At 39.6% G+C, this 12571-nt stretch overlaps 1 protein-coding gene across 1 annotated transcript in view; it reads right to left on the bottom strand.

The window, feature by feature from the left end:
• The window catches only part of ADGRA1 (adhesion G protein-coupled receptor A1), a 265969-nt gene extending 254762 nt beyond the window's left edge, over positions 1 to 11207 (bottom strand). The window contains exon 1 of the mRNA XM_061556541.1: positions 11006 to 11207. The gene's annotated coding sequence lies outside the window, so the exon portion shown is untranslated. The remainder of the gene's footprint in view (positions 1 to 11005) is intronic.
• Positions 11208 to 12571: the final 1364 nt, after the last annotated feature.

The raw sequence follows: 12571 nt of genomic DNA, 5'->3' as shown, positions 1-12571 counted from the left end.
CTGCCGGTGACTGGAACCAACATGGTCAGTGTAAATGAGCTCCACAGGGACAGCGCCTTAGGGCCCATGGTGATGTAAAAAATTTAGTATTTCATTATTTCTATCGTAACGTTAACAGCATTAGAGTCGAAAAGTTTGAGTATAGGACAAAGAGAAGGAAAGAAGACACGTAGTTGTATGGCATTCTCTCTGCTTTCTCATAATCCTGATGATGAAAATGAATATTGTATTCAAATTCATACCAAGGTGGCGATAGCCAACACTGCACCCATCCGCGGTGTACAGATGAACGTGGGGTATCATGGGTAGTGGGTGGGGTGAGTCACATGGCAGGGACGGCCCCTTGGAACTGTGTCCCTTTGGGACCACCACAAAGCCTTCTCTGTACATATTTTTTGACCCATGCTGGGAATTGATAATGTTAAAGATGTAAAGAAGAGTCCCGTTGATGGTGGCATTGACAAAGAAACAACGTGCTGAAAGACATAATATGGAGGCACTGTGTTAGGTAAAAGCGTATTTAATTATATTACTGTTGACTTTTATCCTCTGTTTCCGGAGATTCTAATTATGGGTGTGCAAGAGCTTATGCTGTTATTCAAATTTCGAAGGGTTGGTAGGTGGCAAAGCAAAATGGTATTTTTTTCGATTCTAAACATGCCACGATAAACACAACGCAATAATTGTTTATATGAACATGTGGTGGTGATGGCCTCTGACCAAATATTCTGAAAATTAAAGTACTTGTGTATGTTGAACTACTTTTGCACCATATGTAACAAACCGTGATAATCGTAGGAGAAGCTGAGTAGGGTTGAGCCCCAGATAGGGCTCCATTGGGTGACCACCATGCACAACAGGTTTGTCATTGGCAGTTGTGGGGCGGTGCAACAAGGTGGTCAGAAAACGGTAGTGCAGAATTGTGTTGCTATGCTCCCCATCTTCTGCAATCAACACTACCCAGCGTGGTGGAGTATGGTTGAAATATGGACAAAAAGGCTGCAGTAGTAGGTTTTTACCCTTTAAACTGGTACAAAACTGACACCTTTATACAAGGCATCATGTTTGCAATAACCACAACACAAGTAGTCAAAATGCAAACAAAAAGAAACAACTCTGATAATGATAATAATATGCACTGTCCTTGAAGTTGATTGGTCCACACCCGAGACAGCTTTCCTTAGAGCCTAGTCTCCATTGGTGTTGGACCAGATGACACCAAAAGGCGTACAAGGCTGCACTTGCATGTTGTGTTGATGTTAATCATAGTATTATATAATCATGACTTTTACTTTTTTAAATTTAATTCCAAAAATGTCACCAACTTTTTTTTCTCTCTGATGCCCTCTGCTGATTCAGTTGCCCATTATTGGAATGGTTACTGTGAAGCAAGGCAATTTATGAAGCACAAATACAAGAGCCTACAATAAACTGATTGAATCATTACGCATGCCTACACATAAATATTGTACTTGCCCGTATTGATGAAATTAGGAAAATTTAACTTTTCAAGGTACGACTGAAAATATAGAGTGTGGTAATTGAAATAGTACGGACAATCGAACAGGAAAATATTAACATTTATTGGAGATTTTGAGAATGAAAATCTTTGCATAGCACAAGAGATGTTTTGTGCAGAACTATTATGGGATGAAAGATTGCTTCCAATTTTCCATATGAACTGTGATAAATTTGAGCTTCCTAATTAATATAACTACCAATAAGTTAGGATACCTGCTGATTCAGACAGATTTAAATCGTGCACTGAGTGCAGCTGTTGAGGTCATTTGGCCTCTTCTGTCACCTTCAAAGTTTAATGAGAGCCGCAACCAACCACTTTCATAGTCATTTGCAGCAACATTAGCTTACAAAAAAATTGGCTATTAAATCATACAATACAGCTGAGGAATATTGGCACCCATGTCAGACTACTTCAAAACATTTCAGTGATGCATTTTTATGAGAACTGGCTCACAATAATAATTTGCAGCTCAGTTTCCTGAAAGTGCTCTTTCATAGCAATGTAAGGTTCGACTTTTGTTATCGAAGATGACAGTATATCTGTGTGGCTAGACTCATATAGCAAATTTAAAACGTTCCTCGGTGATATCAACGGTTTTAAACTCGTCTACATTTGTACCCATTCATCAGTAGACTACACATCCAATTGTAATAAGACATGTCTTACAATCTCAATAGATCATAATTGTTGTATTTTGGTTATATGGTTTGCGTCTGATGGTTTCTGAATAAAACAGGTCTGATCACAACCCAATGCTGATTCTGATTAAAAAAATGGATTCGCAATTCCATTTATCGAAACATCAAAGTCAGATAGGCTAAGATAAATTGTATTTTGAATGTTGCATAATATGATGTTATGAAATACGGCATTACTTAAATATACATGTGTGTACATCCACTGCTGGTTGAGGGCCTTTTCACTCCATATACATTGTGTGTGTTCTTTGACCATACTTTCCACTGGCAAGTATGGGTTAGTGAAGGTGGAGAATATAGATTTGGAAACCTTACGTTTTGCTGCATATGTATCTTGTATATCTTTTCGAGAACAACGTCTTAAAATTCATCATAAATATATGATACGAGATGTAATTATGCTCACAATTAATATAAGGTGTTAAAATTATATATGCCCCAGACTAGTTTGTAAATTGGAAACTTTGTATTTCACGACATAGGAATACAACCCTCTATTGGTACAACAGCGCTGACCTTTGGGACGACAGTGATCCCACGCGTAATGCGCGCCCACCCCCCCTTCCATAGCGCTAATTTGCAGTTTCGCGATTCATATTTTAGGGACATTCTTAACGCGTATGCCTATGTGTTTCACAGTTACGCGATCAAGAATACAACTAAAATTGTAAAAAAACTGTATTTTTAAAAATAAAGAAAAACATTTCAATGATAAAAATTCAAAGTAAAAAAAATGTCTGATGGCGTCATCGCATCATGGCGTAGCTGTCTTTAGATATGCCTTTGTTTGCATCACACCTGCTGCTTGCTTGCAAGCAGCGATATGCGAAGTATGCCTGTCTTTTAAGATGTGTTTATATAATTACTTATATTCTTTAAATTGGTACATTTACCTACTCACAACATATTGATCAAAAACATGGCCTACTGACAAAGAAAACGCAACAAAATCTTAATTGTGCACAAAAAGTATAGAGATATATGCTTGGAAGAGACACTAAAAGAATAACACGTGGATCAGGGAGCATCATATTGACGTTAAAGAAGAATAAGCGGGCATCGGCAGGACACATCGCGACTGGAATTTAAGCCAATTTAGGCCAAGACTGGTGACAAAATGGCAAATGACGGTGAGAAAGCACCCGAGAAGGCTAGCCACCTCAGAGATTGAGGGATGAGATCAGCTTACGTGTAGGAGTGAGATGAGTTCTGTCATTAAACGGCCATGAACATTGGCCGCATTGTGGGGAGGTCTTCATCTAGAAGGGGCTAGAGAGTGGCTGTCGATAAATGATGACGAGATGCATACCAAGAAACTAAGCCGATCAGTTATATTGAATCAGCCAATCAGAATGTGACTCGACCCTGATTGGATCACATTCCAATCCATGCTCAATTGGTCTGGTCATTTGATCCGATTCTGATTAATAAGAAAACATCTTTTAAATAAAAATAGGATTATATCCAATTCCTATCCAAAAGTATTCTATAGCTCTACTAATTATTTTACAATTACTCAACCAATATGAAAATGTACATGAATGGCACTGTAAATCAAAGTTATTGACTTACTGGGAGACAGTTTTACTTGAATATGTAAGCTGGATATCCATGTATAAAACACTACTATGGGTAGAAAATGTAACAATGTCATAAGTGTACATTTTCACGAATGTTCTGTGATAACTGTTTCAATGACCATTACTCGTGGTTATCTCATTTTTTCATATAAAAAAAAATGTTCCGTCTAGATACCAAGATGCTAAAAGTCTCACTTAGATATTTTTTGTCAGCTCACAACTCCTGTGAGGTGAGTGGTCACATCACAAGTGAAGAAAGTGTTCTGAATCGAGAATATGAATGCAAAGATAGTACTTATGATGTAAAAGGGAAATTAGTATGGAAATAAACATCCCGAAGCAACTCCAATGGGCAGTGTAGGGAACAAAAACAACTGCCATTCAGATATGAATTACACCGATTGGGAATCGGCAAATGGTGTTGGGATGCTTTGTCAAATATCAGCTTATCATGTTGGATTAATCTCCAGTGTAAAAACTAAATGCAAGACACTTAGCCTGTGTGTGAAGCAGGTTGACTGCTTTCAACATGAGAAAGCAGAGCGATGCACAAACAGTTGATCACCTCCAATGTGATTGCCATGGCTCAGAACGCATTATCTCTCCACATGAACAAACAAATATTTGACCTTAAAACCACAAATGTTTGTTCATCATCTGTCAGTGAGGGTCCCCAAAACCTATTACCATATTCATGAGACTAGACAGTACAGTTTTTGACAAAGAACCTTAACTGATGGAGATAGAGTGGTTGGGCAAACATTTAATTTATATAGTTTAGGAGGCTATCTTAGTCGGAAGGTTGTAATTAATTTCGGTTGTCTTCCTCGTTTAAAAATAATATATACATCCGAGGGTATGGTACGTTGAACACGAGCTCGCCAATTAAAATACATGTTTGGTTGTTATAAAACGAAAAGAAAAAATAATGTACGTATCAAATGCTTTATTCAGATGATGGAGGAAGCTCATCATACTCTATACATTTTTCGAGGGGAGGGAATGAACATACATGTTTTGAACACATGCATATGAAAGCAGCAACATGCACTATCACTACATTGCATTCACCATTGTGTACTCTTGAAAATTATAATTTATACCCTGCATTCAGTTCAAGCTGAGCGCTTAGAGGGTGCCATCACAAATGACATTATAACAAAAGCAAGCCGAACAGTACAGCCATACACGCATGCATCCACCCAACCGACTGCCACTCCAAACCCCCAAATGTCCATAGTCCATCATTCAAATCACCGTACAGATTTGTCTGATATCATGCAGAGTGTGAAGCACGTCCTCAGTAACTCAGCAACCCCTTGGAAATGTTGCCATGGTGTAGCGTCATGCCTTGCGCATGTCTTAGTCTATGAAAGCCGTGCGTGCTTGACATTAAATCCCCCACCAAACCAAGCCTTTTCATCCCATCGCACGAGTCTTCACGTCGTTTGTTTCGTGTACCAACTAACAAGTGTGTACAACACCAAGTGTTAAACATTCGCAATATCAACAGCACCACCAGCATTACAGTTTTTAAAAAATATATATAAACTGAGCTATCAATAGCAATGATCAAGAGCTATAATCACATTCCATTGTGAGTTTCCAACGTGGATGTGCATGGATATACTGGCACCTGTCATTTGAATGTGGATTTTCACAACCTGCTGCAAAACATCACCCAAGACTTACTCGATCAGGGAGACACTGGCGTTTCCTTTTGCCCAGAAAAAAACAATAACGTGTTTTGTTGCTCACGTAAAAACATTAATTATTAAATATATATGGAATCTGCGCAAGTGGTGCAGTGGTTAGTGTGTGGCTTGAAAATCCAGAAGGCTGCTGATGTTCGCCTCCCACAAACCACTTGTACAGCAGGAGGCTTTGGCAGTCCAATAATGGCCCATTTGGCTTTCAAAATCAGCAGCACGATACAGATCCATGTGTCGCCACTTCATGAGCTACCATGCTCTTTGAGTTTGGCCTATCCTGATTAATTTCCCCAAAAACTTCTTCACCCTCTCTACCCTACCACAGCCAGGCATGTAGTATTATGAAGTGATGTTGAAAATGGTCGGTTATAAATTATATTTAATTGTAGGCTTTGATTCGGTTAGGCTGTGCCAAGCTAAGGATGTGCATCCCATCGTATTGACGCCGTTATGTCACAACTGGTTCCAAGGTCATCATCATCATTATTAGCAATGGTCAATCCACTGCTGAATGAAGCCCTCTTCAATTTACCACCATCTTTCGCAATCCTGCGATGTAATAATCCACCTAGCACCTGCACAAGATTTTATTTTATTTCTCCATCTCCTCAGTTCACGTCCTCTAATACATATTCCATTTCTTGGCTGCCACTCTATCACTATACTTAACCATTGGTCATCATCCTTTCTAGTAATGTGTCCTGCCCAAGATCACTTACTTTTAATGACAGTAAGAATGATGTTATTAAGCGGCATATGTTCTCTCATCCAAGCCTGCATATCTCTATGCTTTTGTGCACTTTTTTTCAAGTTTCGTTTCTAAAACTAAAAAATTATTTTTTTACCAGCGACCTGGCCACAAATGAGAGCTCACCGAAGTGTCTTATCACGTGAAAATGCATAGCAGCCAAAAACTCTAAACGCGTATTTAGCAGCCAAAAACGCTAAACGCATATGGAGGGAAAAAACTGATGTACCCAGAGAAAAATAAACGCTACTATGGGGAGAACATGCAAACTCCAAATATACGAGTGCCAGGGTCGGGATCAAACCAGCGACCTGTATACCAGGCGAGGTAGTTCACATCTGTTGCTTCTGACCATGTTCCTGAAGCAAATTTGATCGCTGGTAGTACACGCTGGTTCTGATGCCGGCACAGGAAAACGAATTCTGCTCCTTATAAAAGCCAGTGTGGACCCCGCTTGATGTCGGGTTGACCTGGAAGGCCTGTGGTGGAAGCGTTGGCAAAGGCCGGCAAGCCTGGTTCATGAACAGAGCCAACCCGATTCATGAACCAAGCCAAAGCGCTCATCGTTTTCCAGCCTTCATGTTTTTTTGGCGTGATGTATTTTCTTGTCAATTACAGATTTGATATTCCCAGCGGTTGTGGAAAAGCGGCACGAGAGCTTAAATCCTGGTCAGAGTGCATGCAGTCCAATACCCCTGACCACTAAACCAGAACCGCTATGTGGGAAGTGAAACGTGGCCATCCTATGGGTGGACATTGCCATGTGAAGTCACTCAGGGTTACAAACAACAGATGGACAATGCCCCATGTTCATTCAAGTGCGAAAGCATTAACTTAGTGTACTATATAAACATCATATTATATTTCCAAAGTATAATTATACTCTGATGCTTCATTAATCATTCCAATGTTGCAGAATTGTAAGTTGTCCAAATTAAATTAATCATGTAAAGTGTATTACTGTATTATAATTCTGCACATCTAGATGTAATATTACACCAAGACAAATCAACCTTCTTCTTCTTTCGTATGGCTGATGTAGATGCAGAGCAACAACTACGATTTCACATTCAGGTTTGTTCAAGCTAGATATCTGTGTCAGGAGCAGTGGAGTGCATCGTTGTATGATATGTTCTGAATGACCACAGTCGCACACTGGATAGTTTTTCATTTCCATTTATGCATCAGGTATCCGCATCTGCCATGGTTTGTGCGATGCAGTTTAGGGTGGACCATGAGCTTCGTGGAAGATCAAACCGAAGGATTTTCTGCGTTGGGTCTTTCCCAAGGTGTTTGTTTGTGAGTTCTTTTGAACTCCATTTAGCTCTCCAAGTTTAATCGGGGTTGAACTCGCATTGTTGAAGGTTTAAGCGGGTGGGTCCAAAACGCTTGAGTGACTTCAAGCGACGACGAGGGACGTTATTTAGGTCCTGATGAATGGGAAGGCGACTGCTTTGCTCGATTCGCAGGACATCTCAATGAACCGTGCGTATTTGAGAACGATTACGTAATTGTGGCTCCTGCATTGACGGATGCGAGGTTGTAAAAAAATCTTACATTCGCATCCACGGCACGTCATCGACAAACGTGGATGTTCACCAGACACGTATTGTGTGGCCAAGTTGGTGAGCACATACAGTGTGAGCACTGCCAGCAGGAACCCGGGATGTGGCATAACATCGCCATATGCCTCAGACTTAATGGACGGGGCCAAAATAAATTCAGCGCACCTGGCCTGTACACATGGCACCTTGTGCATCTGACCTGTATCTGTGGTATGAACCTCAGGGGACATGACAAACTGATATTGTGCCTACATTTTTGTATGCATCCTACTACAGTACGACATGGAATCATCTGTACAATCTACAATAATGCAGCAGCTTGGCCTGGATAATTTCTGTGGCAACTCAGCAGAGGGGTGTTTTGCATTATCAGCAAGCATTTGTGTGCCTTTCTTGTAAAGAATCAGGCAACCCCAGACAACCCTGTGTCGGAAGGCTTAATCGCGTTCCACACTGTTTAGCTTCCGAGTAAAAATCATATCGAGCTTTTTGACGACAATAGGGTTATAGATACGCAGAAATGCAACCAATGGATTGCTTTCATTTTAAAATAATAAAATGTGCAAGTTAAGTTATTGAGCAATATTGTGACTCATTATGAAAATGCTTCGTTTAATATAATGGCAAGCTACGACTTCAAAGTACATATTGTATTCCACTGCTGCCACTACAACAGATGTGAGATTTCAGCGATGGTTAGAGGCTGGCTCCCACTGCAGGAGCGCTGAATTATCACCATTGGCTGGTGGCTGCCAGCAGACATGAACACTGCTTCATGCTCATCGAGCCTGGAGGGATTTTAACCCGATTTTTTTGTTAAATGTCTTCAAAATAAACCCAACAATGTTTTGACCTTTTTTTACATTGATTAAAAAAATACATCAACTTATTATAAGTAAGTAAATAAATAAACACTGAAGTCTTGCTTGAGGAAAATAAAAGCAACTAAAAAGAGATCAAACAATTTCTGGAGATTAACAAAAATAATGTCTTTCTGAAACGATTGGCATAGCTTGAGTGTCAATATAGTTATCACTTTCAAACATGCACATTCTCTCAAACCGCACCCCACATGTATACATATATATATCCCAACATGAGCTAATTGATGAAATACAGCACACTCCCACACATTTCACAATGTAATAGCTGCAGGCAAAATTCGTGCTGAGGTATGAATAGAATTTCACGTTTAAAAAAAACGGATGTTTCTAGCAACGATTGAACCAGCTTTAAATAAATAGTTACACCAAACTGTAGCTTGGATAAACAACTAAAAATAGCAGTTGAACAATTCATGTACATGTAACAATCACAACGTGTTTCTGAAGTCACTTGAGCTTTCAAGAAACCAAACAAGCATTTAACTGCAAATATAATCCCCCACCATCTTCTCCAAACATAGGCAGAACTCCAAGACATCCATCAATTGAGCCAATCACTGTCCAAGTAAGCTTAAGGTAATCAGTGAATGCCACATTTTCATTCATTCTACATCACAATATGAAACTTGCACAAAATGTTCATTACAACCGACTGCATTTCATGAGAGTTTGTGAACCAAGTTAGGAATCACAGTCCAATTACATTAAAAAATGCATAATCCTGTGAGGAAATGCAATAAAAAAAATATGAATAACTCATTGCGCCGAGTGACTTCCTAAAATAATCACAACCTGGCATTGGCACAATACATTGTCGGATTATGACATATGGATCTTAAAGTCTAAAGTAAAATCATTCACCGGCACTGAGATTGTACTGAAATCACAACAGCATCCGGTCTTACATTATCCCAGAGATAGTACAAGATGCAGTTTGCATAATTTCTGAGACATTCCCAAACGTGTCTAGACTCATGGAGGGCTACGATAATCGGTGCAGCTCAGCTGGAGATAACCGATGTGGTTACACAGACAACAGAAGCAAAATATCCAATGCCATTATTGTGGAAGCAGAGACAAGCACTACATATGGAGTTTCTCATTGGCCAACTGCCACAATTAAATACGTTCATATTCTCATTAATATTGTTTTCATAAATTGAGATCGGATGGAAGGAATGGATTATTCCTAATATGCTATAGCTTCGTGCCTCGACATAATTCTTGTGACAAATAACTTAGGGGTGACATAAACGAAAGTGATATAATGTGTGCTGCCGAGTTTGTAGCCACTACTAACATGGTCGCGCATGCACGCTATGTGTGTTCTACATACGATTCATGTTAAATGACACGCATATTTCAAAAGCTGAATAAATAGATGCTGCTTTTTTGAGAACACCACCCTGGGGGAAGGCTCGTCATCTTCATCTCAGCTTGAGATATAAGGGCATAAGAATGAATGCCCAATGAAAAATGAGTCACAGTTAACCTTCAATTCACACTCACAGGAATTGTATACAAAATAACGCTCGGCTTGTCAGTGCAGTCCTAACGTACCATCAATAAGCGGGAAGTTTTTTTTCGTCGATAACGGTTCAGTATTAGACTCGCATATCACATGATTATCACGTTTTCGTACGTAATGCACAGTATTGTACAAATCAAATATAATGCTCTGTGTATATAATAGTGCAGCTTTAAATCAATAATTTTATGACTGCACATGTGTTAAATTTCAGGAACATATGTCTAATTAGTAATGTGTTTCATTAGAAAGTATGAGGAATATTTTAAATAACACTGCATGTATGTTTTTATTTCGATAAGAAATGCTATGTTGATTTTACAAAAATACCTATCATACCACAAAGGGTAGCATAATTCCAGAGGATAGACAGAAATCATCGGTGTAATACCTCATTAATATCAAACACTCTTTACATTTGTATATACAGAATGTTTATTTTATGTCTAAAGATATGTAAATCAGCACTAAAACATATGCTTCAATAAGAGGGGTAACAAACCCCAATATTCTAAATCTATACGCATGAAAAAAGAAACCACGTATATCTTTTAAAATGTTACATCAAAAGATGAAATGTTTTAATTCAGATGCAATCTACGAACATCAACCGGTTAGGTATCTTCAATGGAATAAAAAAAAAACAAGGAGGTACAAAATTCAGCATTGACAACGGTTCCCTCTCCGGTTCGGCCACGAACGGAGCTGAAAGTTTTTTTTTTTCCACGGAAAGAAGTGTGCGACAATAATAGCCAAGCGCAGACTCACCAAACAGCCCAGGCGAGCGGGATTTATGTTGTCATCTCCCTCATCTTGGCTCGCCCACCACCACACAGCGTCCGCCAGGCTCTCGTCGAGCAGGCGTTTGTGGCGTCGGCGATGCGCTCAAGCCGGGGGAGCGCGCGTCCGCCGTGCGCCGTGATCTTTGTGTGACCGGGTGGGTGGGCGAGCTTGCACGCTGTGAACGGCAGAGGACGGTTTAGGAGTGGGAGCTGAACGCCCGTGTAGCCCGTCAGAGCCACTCCATGCAGGGCGGGGGAAAGGAGGAGAGCGTGAGTGTATGCGTGCAGGATAAGGGAGCTGGAGGGAGGGATCAGGCAAAGGAGGAGAGGCGATGTTTGTTTCACCGAGCCAGCATCAGGATATGCCGAACAGCATGGACAGCATTAACCCCTTTTTTTTATGGTGCACGCAATTCAGGCTCACTCATGTGCATTATACAGGAGAGGGTTACATGCCTATTCGCCAAGCAGTGTGCCTTTAATACATAGGAAGCAAAATGAAAGTGCAAAATAGGAGCTGTCCAATATGGATGCAGTATATAATGCACCGTATGTTTTTTTGTGCAGTTAATTGCAATATATTTCTGCACGCGAGTGGGAAGAAAATTATATATATAAAATCTGCATAAAATACTATTAAAACTGTCCTTGTATCGTATAACATCCCAATAATTATTTACTTGTTCTATAGGGAGGGTTCTATTTTATATATTTGGCCAATTCCTTAGAATGTTTCGTATTTGCCGTTATTGAAAATACTGCAGTCGTTATCAACATTAAGTATTCACTACCTACAAGGAAGTGCATGAGTAACATCAAATTCATATATTTTCCTAAGACATCTGCCATACATTTATTGCAAGTACAGTACAGCGAATGCAGATAAAATGAAATTGCTTACCATATATGGGAGTCATAAAAAAATATTATTTCCAACAATTGATGATGAAAATCAGTCAAATTGACCATGGAAACAAGCCACAAATAGCTGGACAAACCCAAACTTCGAAATTGAGTAGGAAAAAAATCCCTGGCAGCAGGTTATTTTTTTCACGAGTGGTTGATTCCTGCAAGCCCCGAGGGACTGTATGCCAGGCACAAGGCGAATTAGAAAAGACAGTGTACCTCAGACTTGTACGGTTGGTTACAACTGCTGGGGCTTTTATATTTCATTCAGCGGCGCATGATGTCGCTCTTCTGGTGCTCATGTATCCGCTTATCGCACTCCCTTGATTGCTTTTTGATCGAGCTGCGTTGCTTTAATTGCGCAACATTTATTTTTTTACCGTCGCACACCTACATTCCAACGGTTGTTGTCAAACTGTTACAAGTATTCGCAACATGCTGTGAATATAGCGGATTTTTATGTTTAATTACTGCAACTTACAATGCTTGAACTGTTTTGTATGCAAACAAGGAGGCTAAAACAGCATTTAGATTGCTTAAACGAATAATTTAGAAAATTGCAAAAGCGAACAGCATTAAATAGCGCGTTATAATCAATGTAAAACACAGATGAACGTGTAATGTTGCTTACTATGAATCTCAAACA

The sequence above is a fragment of the Lethenteron reissneri genome, chromosome 22 (assembly GCF_015708825.2).
Source record: "Lethenteron reissneri isolate LAM-NWPU_2019-01 chromosome 22, ASM1570882v1, whole genome shotgun sequence".
NCBI classification, from domain to species: domain Eukaryota; kingdom Metazoa; phylum Chordata; class Hyperoartia; order Petromyzontiformes; family Petromyzontidae; genus Lethenteron; species Lethenteron reissneri.
Note: the sequence above shows the minus strand (reverse complement) of the source record. Positions and strands in the feature narration are given on the sequence as shown.